The following is a 17,799-nucleotide window of genomic DNA, read 5'->3' as shown; positions in this document are numbered from 1 at the left end:
CCAAGAGCAGATCAGGAACACTGCAGTAAGGATCACTAGGCGACTTCAGCACCAGCAGAAGTAAAATTCCAGAACAAGGAAGCAAACACAGATCTGCCGGGTTCCAAGAATCCTGAGAAGACAGCAAGAAGAGAGGAAAGGAAGCCAGTAGGAGCAACAGCACCAGAAGCAGATACACGCAACCACACCAAGCCTCACCAACACAACCAGCACCAGCAGAAGCATCCAGCAGCCAGAAATGGAAGAATATAGCAGGAGAAATCTGGGGATAGAAAACAAGAAGCAGAGGAATGAGAAGCCACCAAGAGCATATTATTATTAAAATTGGATTCAAACCGAATTTGTTCAAGCTCAAACTTAGTTTGAATGAGGTGAGCTTAACCAAGCCCAAACCTAAACTCAAGCTTTGGATATCAATATAAATGAGCTCGAGTCCGGGCCCGAGCTGCACAGCCAAGTGGCTCATGCGGCTCATGAGCTGTTATGTCCTTACAAATTTTAAAGTGAAACAGTGACGTTTCACTTTAAAATTTTAATTAAACAAATTAGGGAGAATCATTTTTTGTTTTGCCACTGCAGAGTTCACGCACGCGTTTCAGCCTTCAGGTTTCAGCACTTCAGTCAGCTTCGTCTTCAGTCTTCTGGGTTCTAGCCTTCTCTTCTTCTTTCTGCATCAGTGCAGAGTTCAATATAAACGATGAGCAGAAGAATGGAGTGTAATTTGCGATATGTATTGAGTGAGATTTGTGAGGTTCTGGCCTTCTCTTCTTCTTTCTGGAGTGAGATTTGTGATGTGTACGGAGTGAGACTTGTGAGGTTCTGGGCTTTTCTTGTTCTTTCTGGAGTGAAATTTGTTATGTGTACGGAATGTGATTTGTGAGATGCTTGAGGTTCTGGCCTTCTCTTCTTCTGTCTGGAGTGAGATTTGTGATGTGTATGCAGAAGAAAATGGTGACAGGGAGTGTAATGGAATAGAAGAAAATTATGGAGCGTAATGAATGGTTCATTTGAATTTCTTTCCATAAAATAATTTCTTTATCATTTTTCTATTGTTTTTGCTTTGTTGTAACATATTATAATTTCTGTAGTATTTTGTTCATTTGGATTACTTAGATCATAAATGTACATTACAGAAAAGAAGGCTAAGAACTACATTAATTCTGAACAGGTTTGCTAGAGCTTGCCAAGCTCAGCTTGGGATTGGGCTTATTGAGCTTAATCGAATCGAGCTCGTGAGTAGTTTGTGAACAATTTGACTCGTAAACGAATTGAACTCAAGTAGTCATTTACTTGGCTCACTAAGCCCAATCTCAAGCTTGAGTTTGTTTAATCATGAATCGAATCGAGTTTGAGTTTGGTTAAATTTAAACTTGAGTTAACTTGAATTTAGTACTAATTGTTATGAGAAAAATACAAGCCAGGGAATAATTTATTGACATGAGAAAAATGTAATTTGAGCATTATTTATTTATAATTCATGTTTGCTAGATTTGCAAATGCAAACCACACTTCGCCAAATCAATAAATTAATACCCTAACTCTATATATACATATATATATTCAAAATGTTGAATTTATTTTTAGACCAAAATAATTTCTTAAATATAAATATCTAATAATAATTAAACATGGAACATTTTTATTAAAAAAATTCGCTGATTATACTTTAGAGTCCACTGTTTGAAAAACTTACAAGAAAAGTTCATTGAGTATTTTTTTGTTTCATTTTTCAATATTTTTTAAATCTAAACAGAATTTCTGATAATTTACGTGTTAAAGTTGATTAGACTCGCTACGTTTTACTACCTTATTATTTTTCTCTCAAATTTTAGTGTAATCTCAAAATTATATCTACAATAGTTAAAAAATTCAAACACCTACCAACAACTTGATTGCTGTTAAATTAATATATTTAAATACTTTTTTATCATAAATGACAGGAATGGATAGATTGCTATTTGAGCGACTTAACTCTAAAATTTTTGATTGAAAGTTCTTTTTTTTTTAAATGATTATTTTTCATTAGAATTTTGATAAAATGATAATTTTTCATTTAAGAGTATCCGTAATTTAGTTTAAATTATAAAATCAAATTGAATTATTTAAAAATTATGATTTAGTTTGGTTTGATTTGGTTTAGGTTGAAAATTTTTCAAACTATTTTTTCAGTTTGGATTGTAATTTGGATGATATTCAAACTAAACAAAATAGTAAATCGTATTTTTTTAAAATACATATATATAGTTATGCTTGACAGAATTTTTCAATAAGTAATTAGATGTATAACTTATTTTTTGTACTTACTTTGTCATTTTCTTATATGTGTATTGTATATATATTTCATATTTATTTTACATGTTTATATTATGTTTTAAAAAAATGTAATTAATTTAATTTAATTAAATGATATATATGATTAAAAAAAATGATTTTAAAATGTTCAAACCATGGTAATCGAATTGTATATCAAAACTCTAATTTTTCATATCGTATATTATATTGTATAATACACCTTTTTACAAAATAAAATAATAAAAAATTATAACCGACACATAAGCACTTTTAACATTTTAAAATTAATCATATACAACCTTATTGTATCATCATTTTCTAGAAAAAAGTGTATCAATTTAAATTAGTAATATATATCATATCGTATAATACATTTATTATATCGTATTAATTCGATATATTTTATAATACACATCAATTTTCACCTGTATCGTATCGTATGATATATTTGTATATTATAAGATACTGATAACTATAATTTGCACAAAACTGTATTTTTTCAGTTTGATTTGATTTGGTTTGAAAATATTTGAAACCGTTTTTTTCAATTTGGTTTGAAAAAACTTTCAAACCACACCATACACACCCTTATTTGCATTCTTTAAATTTAAAAAGTTTATTTACTTATTCATAATTTATTTTTGTTAGTGCAAATTGTTAATTTTACTGTAAACTACTAATTTTTCATTTTTAGTGATGTTACGAAACTATTTTGAACATTAAATATCAATTAATAATCTATTTATATGTATTGAAATTATTGTAACACCCCTCCTAATCAGGTATCCTCTAAATGTTCCTTATGGAGAGATAGTAGAGAATTCATGATTGGTTAGACCTGACAAAATAGATAGGTTATTGTGGGTATCCATAGGCACTCGTCTGAAAAACGAGTATGACTTTTAAGTTTTTGGCTTTGTACCGATGGGTAATATATTTTTTAGGCAAGCCTAAAATCAATGTATTAGACATGCACGCACGACCATCCCAAGGACAGACACAATCATGACGTGTTATTTTATACAAACTATGCATGATGTATAGTCATGCATAATAATATGCATGCTTGTATGTCTGATAGATTAAAAACTCCAATGATTGGTAGATGGTCATGTATAGGACACATACAACCGTTTATGACACATGGGATATGTCTCCGTAGATAACTATAGAGAAAGGGGGTATGATTGTTCATTAATGTGAAAATACAATATCACACCTACGAAATCGGTACAACTGAAGGAGAAAGAAGAAGTGCATAAAATGAGATGTATGCTCTTGCATAGGACATGCACTCTTATACATAAGGTCATGATCTAAATTGTTTGTGCATGAGGAAGCCATGCATGTAGAAAGTATGTGCATCCATGCATGAAACATGCATGATCGTGCATTGTGTCATAATTAAGATTGCTTGTGAATAAGTAGTTTGTGCACGAGACATGCTCGTTTAAGCTTTGAAATACGACCTTACATCAAACAGGCGATGAATGAACATACAAGGGAGTTATACAGTTCTTTGTAGAATTGCGTAAAGTGATATTTAGGGACTTATATGGTACATATAAGTATCAAGAGGTGCTTGAGAGATAGAGAAAGAGTTCAAGCATGTAGATCGTTAGCATGTACATGATAGGTAAAAGCTAGAGCCTCAGAAAAGTTAAGATAGACTCAAGATACGATAGAACATATCATGGAGTATGAAATGAGATTAAGATTAAGTGATAGAGTAATCATGTTTTTTTAGAGTAGAGTGGTAGGACATAGAGATCTTATAGACCACATATGGGACCTAAAGATCCTAAGAACACATCTGTAGGAAATAGAGATCTTGAGATAGAGAAAGATTGATATCACTTGTGGAAACATGACTTTCTCACATATGAGAAAATATATTTTCTAGAAGGTTATTATGAGTAGGCATCCGTGACATAAGTTATCCACCCATTGAAAGGGCAAGTCATTTATCATATGCGTTCATAGAAAGGTGTTATGAGAGAGTCCATAGTTAGACATCCATTGAGAAATATCAGGACAAGTTTATAGGGGATATTAATTAAAATCGGCAAAATTTTTTCCGCGTAAACCTTTTTAGACAAACACACAACGATTTTACTTTTATAAGCAAATTTACTTTTAATTCCAAAAATACCCTCCTCAACTTATTACGTAATTTTCATTAACTTACGTATGTGTATCACAGTGTATGAGTGCGTACAGGGTGCGTGGGTACGTACGGGGTGCATAGGTGCGTACAGGGTGCGTGGGTGTGTGCAAGGTGCATAGGGTGAGTACAAGGTGCGTAGAGTGAGTACAAGGTGCGTGCAGAGTGCGTACAGGGTGCGTGAGTGTGTGCGGGGTGCGTGAGTGTATGCGAAGTGCGTGAGTGCGTGCGAGATACGTACGCACCCTTTTATATATATATATATGTCGCACTCTTGCACTCTGTTATATATATATATATTAAATATTATAATATTTAATATAATATATAAATAATAATAATTATAATTTTTAAATATATATTATATTATTATATATATTAATTATATTTTTATGTATTATATTATCTTATTATATTTTTTAAATATTATATTACATTGTAATATTTAATATATATATATATATTTGTTACGCATCCACGCACTCTGCACGCACCCACGCACTCTGCACGCACCCACGTATCTTATACTCATCCTACGCACCCTGTATTCACCCTACGCATCCTGCACGCACCCACACACCCTGTATGCACTCATACACTGTGATACGCACACGTAAATTGCTGAAAATCCCATAATAAGTTGGGGAGGGTATTTTTGGAATTAAAAGTAAATTTGCTTATAAAAGTAAAATCATTATACATTTGCCTAAAAAAGTTTACGCGGAAAATTTTTTATCGATTTTAATTAATATCCCTGTAAACTATGATAATTAACTTAAGAGAGTTAGTCACATGGCCAACGTAAGAGATAGTGTTAAGTATATATGGGCAAGTGAGATGAGGCAACATGAGTTTGTTGATATTGCAAAGATTTGTAGCATAAAAAAAAGGGAACTATATAAAATATCCTTAGTGTGGCATTGATATTTTGAGAAATGTTTTCTCGGTACAACTACAATGATAGTAACTATATGCAGTATTGCCTAACGAGAGAAAAATAGGAAAAAATGGCTATAATTTGCAAATTTTTGAGGATATTTAATGGCGTGTCCATAATTGTATGGGGGTCAGGCTATCCCACAACTAATTTATACTTTATAAAGGTTTATAAAATTAAGCAGATCCTAAAAGAGAGGAAATTTGATCCTAACACAAATGTAGCCTTGTTGGTTAGTAGGTTAAGTGAAAAGTTTAACAAGTATTGGGGAAAGGTTAATCTTTTTATGTCAGTTGCAAGCACACTAAATTGAATTTAGTAAATCCAAGGTAAAGAACTTGATTATTTTTTGATTGTTTATTAACATTGTAAGCAGTTTCATAATATACTTATGTTTATCCTAACTTGTAATTTATCTTTTTCCTTATCACATGTTTAAATTTGAGTTTATTAAGTTTGTTTTTCCCATGTTAAATGGGGATTACAAAGCCAAGGTTGAGATAGACAATGTTTGTACAACATTGGAAAATTGTATTACAAATATGTGAACATTCTATTTACGGAAAACTTAAACCTCATCGCTGAATCACAAACACACTTATCTAGCTCAGGTGTATACTTTGATGGTTGTATGATAAAATTAATAATAATTGTTATCAAGATTCAATTTTAATGTCATGTACTTTTCAAACAAACATTGTAGGTGGAATATCCAGCTATTGGGCTTCTATTGGATAAACATTTGCAATTGAATCATGGTTGAAATGGCAAGAGTATGTGAGGATAACACAATATGAACGATGAAGCCTCGAATAAGTTTGAGTTGGAAATGTACCTAGAGGGGAGATTAGTAGAAACATTAGAAGGTGTAGATCTAGTCCAATTCAACACACTAAATTAATGGCGCAATAATCAAAGAAAGTATAGAGTGTTGACGCATATGACGATAGGGATTTTGGCAATTCCAATCTCCACAATTGCATCCAAATGCGCTTGTAGTGTTAGTGCTAAAGTAATTGACCCTTATAGGTTATCTTTAACGCCAAAATCTATTAGCATGTTTATGTATGGAGGTGATTGGATTCGAACCTTACATTGGATGAAAACACTTGTAAAGGTATGCAATAAATTCTAATAACTTCACATACTTTTTAATATATAATAATAAGAAAAGTGTAATTATTTAACCAAGTCATTTGCTTTCATTAAGATTGGTGCTCAAGTTGAGGTTGAAATGTTAGAAATTTCCTGATGTAGGCTAAAATTAATTATAATTTTGGTTTAGTAAAATTAGGTAATTGAATAGTCCAATGCCAGTTTACAGATGAGCTTAAGTGATCAATAAAGATAAACTCAATGTACTTGAAGGTTTTGATCTACATGAACAACATAACTATGAGCTTTGAGGTTTATTGGACCATAATGAGAGGTGAATTAACCTAAAATATATTGGCTAGATCCTTACTCCAAAATCTAATGCAGTATGACTACAGCATAGTTTATCCATTCAAAACTGTTATTCAAAGAGGTTTATACAGTAAAAAACCGAGTCACATCGAGAGATGATCTCAATAGGTATTTTAAAATGTTTTATGGTTTTAAATTGTATGGAGATCCAAGTATTCTTAAAACCCTAAAGTTTAATTCAGTATTTTATAATCTGTGCATTGATCTAGTGAATTATAATTGCATGATTTTATATTTGTTCATGCATAATAAATTTTATATGTGGTATCAAAACAATACGTATTAGGTTATAAAATTTGGATTTTCAGAATTGAAATTAGATTTTGTTAATTTTGAGTTACGTTTTTAAATTTTAGAATTAAGGATTGAAATTTTTAAATTGTGTTTGATTCAATTTCAATATTGGGGTTTAATTGAAATCCTATTAAGGTTTAACATTTTAAATTAGGATTTAAAAGTTCAGAATTATAATAAAATTTCAAAAACTAGGGTTTGACTTGAAAATCCAATTAAGGCTTGAATCAAACCTTAGAATTGAGAACCAAAATTTTGAAATTATTCGAATTACATATTGAAATAGGCATGCAATATGTAATTAAGATTGTCAAAGATAATTTGATGTCATATCTCATAAAATTTTAATTTCTGCAATATTATATAGCCTCAGTAGAAATTATTGTAAGTTGTCAAAATGTTTAATTGTCAAAGTGATGCATTTTTTGGAGGTTGTAAAATTTCTATATTCAGTGAAAGAGACATTCTTTAATTTGATACATATAATTTCCACCCCAAAGGTGATTGTAGAATAACATTGATCATGAAAATTTAATTTACCCAAACATGGTTGTGATTTTTCAATTAACGGATACTTTTCCTTGCAGTGAAAAAGAGAACAATAACCTAGGGGCTTTATCTATCCAAAGGTGATAGACTTTCTAAAAGTTATTTTTCCTCTTCTTATTATCATCCTTATGCTTGAGAACCCTAATTGCATGTCGTATTCTCTATCCAAAGGTAGTTATATGATGATGCATCTAGAACCCTTGTGGATAATAGCTTATAAGGTTTTAAGCTATTTATTACAAATGATATTGCTTATTGCATCCCATCTTTTACAAAATTCATTATTGTGAATAATAATAATAATGTCACAATAGAGGCCCTAACTAACTTTAACTTTAAAGAGTTAGAGATAAGATATTGAATTTACACTGTTAATTAAGAATATAGCTTTGACCCAACAAGTTGGTAAACCACCCAAGCCTAAGTTAATAACTTAATTGAATTAAATGATTTCTATGTTGAGTGGGAGAAATTCATCAAGTTAAAGTTGTTTGTTATAAAAAATCTCTTATCGACTACCTCATTGGAGGTTTATCTTAAACCATAAATGTTAAGAAGGTTCTTACTAATATTAGCTAGACATTTGAAAATATTGGAGTTACTGGTTTAGTGAATGATACGACTTGGACAAGGTATGATAGTCATAAAGAAGTCAAAGATTAATTAGTATATGTAGGGTTTTAAATGAGTTTTTAAGGGAAGCATAAAGTGAATGAGTTTTTAATAGTAAGTTTGGTTGTTCAATTGATACCCAATTATAAAAACAAAAAAACAAAAATAAGAAATACTAGTTTTATTGCCCGAATAAGGTTAAGAGTTTTAGGTGTGAAGTTGGTTAGTAGATAAAAGCTAAGTTAATTGGAGCCTATATTTATGATTGAAAATTATGAGGACATTAAAGTTATTAATAGGGGCATAGTATGTTCTCAATTAAATTTCTTGTAAATTTATGCCAAAGATTTTTTTTAGACTATTAGACATGAACATAACCTAGGTTGAAGTTTTGGTTGAGTTGGGGATAGTCTACTTAAGTAAATATTTATGATCCTATTGAGAAAAGACTAGAACCTACGTCATTAGCTATATAGAATATTCCAAAAGATATAATATGAATTAGCGAATTAAGCCACTAAAGTGATTGACATCAAATTCTTGAAATGTCCATAACGTTGGATAGTGTCATGGCTAAATCAATAGTCTGAGTTAATAAAGTTTACCAAGTCTAATGAAATCTGAGATCACCTTAGAGGATGTTCCCACGAAAGGACTGATAGCTAATCATATAGTAAATAAGCCAAATTTGATTGATGTAGTTATGGGAACCTTGTGAGGAATTTTACTATAAAAAGGACGATTTACTATCATTAAGGATTTTATGTGTATCTCAGTAAAAGAGATCATGTTATTGAAAGCCTTTATGAATTATCAATCTAACAAGCATTTATAGTCATATGAGAAAAGATAAAATCTATGATTGATAATAAAGTATGAAACCTTATGACATTGGAAGCTCATTTAGATTAGAGCTATGCAAGATGGATGTCAAAGTGATCTTTTTTAATGAAAGTCTAAATGGTGCAATAAGGTTTATTAAAAGCATAAGGAATGAAGTTTTTAGTATGCAATCATGAGAAGTCTATCTATAGTTCAAATAGACTGCTTGATTGAAATAAACTTCTTGAGAATGGTGTTTCAATTTCATATGACTTCATAAGGAATAAATCGGACCAATATAGAAATATTAAGATTAGTGGGAGCAAATTTGTCTTCATGGTGTGGTTCAATATATTTGTTATAGTTATACTAACATCAAGCCAATTTTATCCAAGATTTATGATGTGAAGGATTTTGAAGATACATAATTTATTCTTGGTATTGAGATTCACTATGAAAGGACTTGTGGACTTAGTGACTTATCTCAAACGCATACTTGAAGTGTATGCTTAAAAGGCTTAACATGAAGAATTGTAAAGCAAGCAATGTGTTTGTCGTGAAATGAGATAAGCTCGACATCAAACATTGTGCAAAGAATAAGGTTGAAAAGGAATTCATATGAAATGTCCTTTATGATAGTGATATTTAAAGTTTGATGAATGCACAAGTAACTTCTGCATTATGGTTCTCAATTTATACCTCTCGAATCCAAGTTTCGATTATTGGGTTATGGTTTAAGAGGTATTGAAGTACTTGTGAAAAATCAAGATCTTAGTGGTTGTAAAGATAAGCTAAAGTTTAATTTTAGATATATTATTATACTCGCTAAAGGGGTCATATTTGGAAAAGTATTAAGTAGTCGTTAATAATAAACTCAACCATAGACATTGGATTTGTAACTTACCATGGGGCAACTTCTCAAGTGTGTGGTTGATGGATTATTTAGTTAAACTATTTGGTATTATCTATTATGATAGCATACAATTAGGTAAAAGAACACTAGTAGATTGAGACATACAAAATAAAATATATTACAGTTAGAAACTTTATAAAGAAAAGGGATATTAGATTTAAGTTTAAAAATACAAAGTTGATAAAAGTTAAACCTCCAGCCAAATGAATAAAACCTGTAGCCCATAAAGTTATATTGAAGACATGAGGGTGTTTAGGGTTTTTCGATATTTAAGGTTAGTGGAAGTTTTTATTATTATTGTTTTTGTTGATATATTTATTTATCTATTGATCATGATCATATTGACATATTTGTTTGTCTAAGGATGTATACGTATATATACGATTAAGATACAACATGTGTCTTAAGATAAGATTTATCTTGAGTATGACAGTTATATGTGTATGTTTCATAAGTCTCAAGTAAGGATAAAACATTCAGGCTTTGTTAGAAGCAAAGAGATTTCTCTTATTTCTTTTGAAACATAAGGTTAAAGAAAAATTATAAAGAAGACTTATAGAGACATAACATATGTTTGTGATCACTTTGTTGGATGTTATTTCTGTTATACTCCCAAATTTGCTTCGTATTGATTTAATTATTATTAATTGTAATTGAGGGCGATCTTATGTTGATAGAATACATGAGTAATGTTTTGATTCATTATTGATGATTATATCAATTAGATTGTTTATTAAAATATAATGTATCTTTGGACTATTTTGTTTTCTAAAATAGTGGCCACTTAAGTTTAAAATGTTAGTTGCTCGAAAAGTCAAAAAAAATTGTTTTCTTTTTCTTAAATTAAAATAAAATAAAAATAAGGGATATTAAATTAATTACCTTAAACATCGAGGGTTTAAGCAAAATTGTCCAATTTTTTGGACTTAAGCAAAAATGCCACCTTACTTGAAATGACTGAAATGCCCTCATATATAGACCTAAAAATTCTCATATTCTGAGCTAAAATTTCCTTGATTAACTATGCACAAAATTAGTTTCCACTAGTTTTTCTATAGGCCTTCCACAGATCAACACACTTTCAGCTTTTGGACATCATTTTTGCAATTTTTCGATGACAAAAATGATGAAGAAGGTAAGTAAATTGTCCCTTATCTTGTTTGAATCATTTTTATGTTTAAATTTGATATATTAGAGTAAGATTTAGAGCATTTTTAGTTTTGGATTTTTGGATTTGAACAATTGATTTTGTGGCTTGATTCTTGGTTGTTTTGAATTAATTAGTTTAGGGTTATTGTGTTTAAGTAGGTGTACAATCATTTTTTGTTGAAATGATAGCCGAAAACTACGATTTTGGTCAAAAAATTGACTGATTTTGAAGTTGAAACTTTACTCGGTGGATATTCGCAAACCCAGGGAATCCCGGGTTTGAGAAATATCCCTCGGGTTGAATTGATGACATGGATGAGGGGGAAAATGTGATTTTCTAACAGTAGTTACACCATGGGGTTTACGGGGGACCCTAAGGGAGAGGGAAAATTGCAAGTTGTGGAATAGTTTCTTGTGGAGGAGTATAAGGGATGAGGGAAATGTTGATTTTTTAAACAATGATACCTATGGGAACCCTTAGGGGAGAATTGCGAGTTTTTAAGCATTTTGGACTTGTAAGAGAGGAAGAAATTGGTAAGGGGCAAATTGATATTTTCTAAATATTTTAAGACCTATGAGAGAATGAGAAAATATTAAGGGGGCAAATAACATTCTTTAAATATTTAGGACCTATAAGAGAATGAGAAAATGTTAAGGATAAATTGATATTTTCTAAACATTTAGGACCTGTGGGAGAATGAGAAAATGTTAAAGGGGTAAATTGATAATTTATCTAAATCTAGGGTTTTTTGAAGCATAGTTTAGAATTTTATTTATATTTTTTCACATTTTAGGGTTTTTCAATATTTAATTATCGAATTTCAAATTCGTTTTTCAATTTTTTGTGATTTGTAGAGTTTACAACGTGTAGTTTTTGAATTTCAAATCAATTTTTTGGTATTTATCATTTTAGAGTAACTGGATGTATAATTTTCGAATATCCGGTCTATTTTTTATGTTTGTCATTTTAAGGTTTTTTAATGTATAATTTTCGATTTTCAGGTCTTTTTCGATTTTTGTTATTTTACGATTTTTTCAACGTATAGTTTTTGAATTTCAAATCGGTATTTATATATTTGGGTTTTTCAATACATTGTTTTCAAATTTTAAATCAATTTTTTGGTTTTTGTGATTCTAAGGTAATTGGTCTTATAGTTTTCAAATTTTTGATCTGTTTTTTATTTTTGTCATTTTAGAGTTTTTTAATATGTACTTTTTGAATTTTAAATCCGTTTTTCAATTTTTGTTATTTTAGGATTTTTTAACGTATAATTTTCAAATTTTAAATCGGTTTTGTAGTATTTTTGTCATAGCTAAGTTTTTTGGCACGTAGTTTTAAATTTTAGATCAATTATTCTATTTTAATGACTTTGGGGTAATTAGACTTATAATTTTTGAATTTTGAATTTGTTTTTTATTTTTTTATTTTAAGGTTTTTCGACATGTACTTTTTTGAATTTCAGTTTTTTTATTTTTATTATTTTAGATGTGTAGTTTTCAAATTTTAGATCGATTTTTTGGTATTTGTCCTACTAAGATTTTTTGGTATATAGTTTTTGAATTTCAAATCAACTTTTTGGTTTTTGTGATTTTAGGGTAATTGGATTTGTAATTTTCAAATTTTCGATTCATTTTTTATTTTTATCATTTTAGGATTTTTTAACATGTACTTTTCAAATTTTAAGTCTGTCTTTTTATTTTTGTTATTTTAAGGTTTTTTGTCGTGTAGTTTTTAAATTTCAGATTAGTTTTTTGGTATTTGTCATATTTGGGTTTTTCAACATGTAGTTCTCAAATATCAAATCAATTTTTCGATTTTCATGATTCTAGGATAATTACACTTGTAATTTTCAAATTTTTAATCTGTTTTTTTATGTTTGTCATTTTAGGATTTTTCGATGTGTAGTTTTTAAATTTTAATTCCATTTTTTTATATTTGTTGTTTTATAATATTTGGACGTCTTGTTTTCGAATTTCAAGATAATTTTTCAATTTTTATTATTTAATGGTTTTTTGACTTGTCTTTTTTGAATTTCAAGTCCATTATTTTTTATGAAATTCTTATAAACTTTTATGAATTTTTTTTTTTACAAGATATTTCATATAAAAGAAAATGTGATAATAGTGAATTAAGAATCTTGAAGGTGACACAATATTTTCAAGCAGAGGTTACCTTTCATGTACAATAAACTGCATTATTGAAGATTAAATCTATATTGACCCATACACAACTATAGTTGTTTGAAAGGATTTACTTTGGACATCTTTTCCGATTACTAGACATGAGATTTAGTGAAGTGTTGGTGCACTCATTCATATTATGACAGTTATATCGGGGATTAGGCTGAGATGAGTTTTAGTTTATGATTAACAAGGTTGATGTGATATTCAACCTATTCAAGTTTACACTTATAATCAGGCTACCATTCAGTCGAATCATTCCTCTTTCATCATATATTCCATGAGGATCCAGAGATGAGATTTAGAAGGCTTATTTTCAGGGATGTTAGAAGGTACAATACCATGATTTAGAGTGAGTTTTTCAGACTAAATCATGAGGGGATAATGATATCGATGCTGTCAAAATAGCCCTGTTGTATTACCTGTATATGATGTTACTGGGCAATGATTGATAAAAGAAGATATCTGTAGAGTATCTCTAATTAGTTAATCATTTGGACGGTTTTAATTCTTACCCATGGGGTGTTTTGATGTGAAAAATGATGTTTGAGTCGATGTCCTAGGCTACTGATAGGATTTGCTCTAGTCATATGCTAAACATGTATAAATATGACATCTATGGATTCCCGCTGACATTCCAGGTAAATGTATATTTGTTGATTATATATATTGATTGGTAAAGAAAAAAATTATTAATTGAATTTAAACATCAATGTTTACATTATAGTATTAGATATACAAGATAATTGACACTCTATATAATTAGGTGGACGTGGTTGTTGTCAATACATTTCCACAGATGTTTAGGTGGCAAACGAGAGATGTTTATGGTTTGAGTCACATGGGAATTATATTCATCAGTGATAAGAAATGTAATTGTTGATTGATTTATTGATTAACGCAAATAGGTTTAATTATATATCTGAATGAGTAAGATGATGTTATTTTCCCGCTCCAACCGTTATCGATTGAGGAGGCTACACCATAGTATGCTGACATTGTTGTCTACACAACTATGTTTGGATCTCCACTCATCCTTATCCCTTTCAATGCCCTCCTCGATAAGAGATGGAGCTTCTCCACCAATGCCACTTATTAACATACAAACTGCTAGTCTTGATACACTTGACGATGTTTAAGCCCTGCAATTGAGCATACTACATGTCCTATCATTAAGACCACCCCAACCACTGAGACCACACATTTTACAGGGTTCAAGACCTTACTATCGAGCACCCTATGCACGAGTATCCATTAACTAAATCACTCATTCTATCCCCTTATGATGCTGCATTGGCCTATTGGGACAATATGATATTAAGTGAGATTTCTTATTTATGGGACTAGATGTTTGTCATGCAAAAGTATATGTCTTCTTTTATGTTTCAACTAGAGGATCGTATAAGTCGTTTGAAGGATATCGTGACACATACATGACCAGATACAGTTGATCAGATGACAAGCCATATCTTATTTATTCCTTTTATAAATTGTATTTATCCATTTCTATAACATGTTTATTAACTTTATATAAGGTACTTATGACGATATTGGGAGACCTTCACCCGTTAGCCCATCGATTATATCACCTCCCCCACCCGAGGTTTGTAATTAATTATTGTTATAATATTTTATATGAAATGTCATTGATCAGTTTGTTATTAATATTCTTATAGGGTATTGGCCATGAAGGTGTATCGATTGGCCTTTCAATTGCATTACCTCCCCCACATGAGGTTTGTAATTAATTGTTATTACTATATTTTATATAAAATGTCATTGATCAATTTGTTGTTAATATTCCTGTAGGGTATTGGCCATGAGGGGGTATCATTGGCCCTTCGATTACATTACTTCCCCCACTTGAGGTTTGTAATTAATTGTTGTTACTATATTTTATATGAAATGTCATTGATCAATTTGTTGTTAATACTCATATAGTGTATTAGCCATGAGGAGCTATTGATTGAAAGTTCTTCATGTGTACTTTCCCTGATCATAGAAGTAGCGTAGATTGTTGTTATTGAATCAATTGAATGCAATTAAATATTATTATGTATAATTAAATTGTTTTTTCCTTCTTTTCAGGATGAATAATTATGGTTAATTATTAAGACCCCTAATGTGAGTAAAGAGGTCATTGATATTAGTTCACAAGGAGACGAGTCACTTGAGGCTATTTCAGAGAGAGAGCAGGATAAAGTATATCCATTATAATTTGTATATTTTTAGATATATTGATCACTAATAATATTAATTTACTTCTCCAGTCCATATCAGGGGTACAAATGGTTGACTTGACAATAATAGAGGTTTCCTCTATCAAACGTTCTTTTTCGTATGTCAAGAAGGTAATATTAAACAATTTTATGGTATTTGTTAATCAAGATGAAATATTGAATTAACAATTTTATGTCATTTTTCAGTTTGTGTAGACTGCTCATGGTAGGGTCATTTGGACTTGTTCGCACTCCGTATACAAATTCAATTAAATCGAGGGCAAAACGATAGATTCAAACCATTCCATCCTCAATTGCTGAGCGTGAGGCATCTTTCCTTATGTGGTACATTGGAGCTATAATGTTTGACGACCATGATGTTTATTGCACAAGAGTGTAGTCCAAAGCCACTTTTTGACACACAATTATTGAGCTACATGAATGGCTGACCGATAATGTAAGTGGTCTATATACATTGACTTTAGTTAAATATTTTATATATTCATCAAAACATAATACAATTCATGTTTTATATCTATTTCATCTTATAGATTCTTTCTTGGCACTATTACATCGATATTAGTACGTGTAAAAGGTCATCATTCCATAGAGTTGGATGATGACCCATACCTTTTTTATGAGGCATATTGAGATGGCATATAATAGTTGGAATGCCACATCACCAGAGGTGTACGAGTGGCCCGAGCAATTCATGAAGAGGGTGGGGGCAGATTACACCCCCAGTTTGTTTTACAAACCATGGGTGGAGGTCGATAGGGTATTATATATACATGTTCCTATTATAATTTACTTATATACAACACGTGTGTCCATTATAATTTTTCAATTTTTATAGGTTCTTATCCTTATAAACTTCAATTGTGTCTATTGGGTCATCGAAGTCCTTGATTTTTGTGATTGGTCAATCATCGTATATGACTTTAAGACAACTTACATAGGCAGACATAATGGGCTTACACGAAGGATGCGACCTTACACCTCTAGGGTTAGATTTAAAGCGAACTTTTTGGGGCTCAAAATGAGTTTTGCTCAAACAAGCCAAAAATGAGCTTGTTATAAATGAGTATGAGTAGTAACACGAGCCTAAGCTAAAATTAGAATACGAACATAAGCCCAAACCTAAACAGGGTAATACTCGACTCAGCAAATCGGGTTATGCTCATTTAACTTAAAGCATAAGCTGTTGGGCTTCTGCTGCATAAAAATGTCATTGTTTGGGGAGTTACTAACTAAACTAAAGCCAAAAAAACCTAAGCTCTTTTGCTTTTCTTGTTGTGTGTGAAGGTGCCATTTCTCTAAAAGTTCTATTTCCATTCATACTCTTTCTGACTCCTCTATTCACTCATAATTCAAATGTATTTCAACTACCATGACTTCAACGTTGGTCAGCCGCTAAGACTTCTACGTAGTTCTAATATTTTTCTTTGTATTATGTTTTCTCCATTACACAACAACTTTTGGCCTTTCTTCTCTATCATTTCTCCAGTAGTTCTCTACTCTAGCAAGTTAACTTGGCAACGTGAACAAGTAAGGTAACTCTTTTGTAAGTCAAATATACTCTTTGAAAAGATATAGGAGATGAATTGTAGACCAGTAAAAGCAACCTCCATAAAATCTTTAGCATGCCTCCCCAAATTAACTAAAGGAAAAAAAAACCACTTACTAGATTTAAACATCTTAAAATCACATATTTAATTCTTCACTGTTTATCTCATAGATTGTTCAAATTTCTTATAAACTTGTTGAATTGTGCACCTTACCTGACACTTGATGATATGCAAATTTTGAGCTAAGGTGTGTTACCCTTCTTTTAATGAATTACATGATATAAGCATCAAACTTTATATGACTTGCTCTGTTGAAGTTGTAATTTACATTAGTGAAAGGGTTCCTTCAGCTAATATTATGACTGAAATTGACAAAATTATCAAATCTGAATTAATTTGGGAAAAAAACATAGTTGTAAATTTAAGAGCCATTTTTCTTTCATAGAAATTAGTTGATGTTGATTATGTTATTGAAAATAACAATAGAATAGAGTAGAATTGCTTGAGTCTAAATCTACTACCTAAAACATATATTCGAGTGCTTTCTTGGAAGTAGATAATACTAATTTGTTGTGTTATCTGATAATAAAATAATAATAACGATTTCTTAAATTCTAAACTAATAACTTACA

Source organism: Mangifera indica, chromosome 11, assembly GCF_011075055.1.
Source record: "Mangifera indica cultivar Alphonso chromosome 11, CATAS_Mindica_2.1, whole genome shotgun sequence".
NCBI classification, from domain to species: domain Eukaryota; kingdom Viridiplantae; phylum Streptophyta; class Magnoliopsida; order Sapindales; family Anacardiaceae; genus Mangifera; species Mangifera indica.
Note: the sequence above shows the minus strand (reverse complement) of the source record.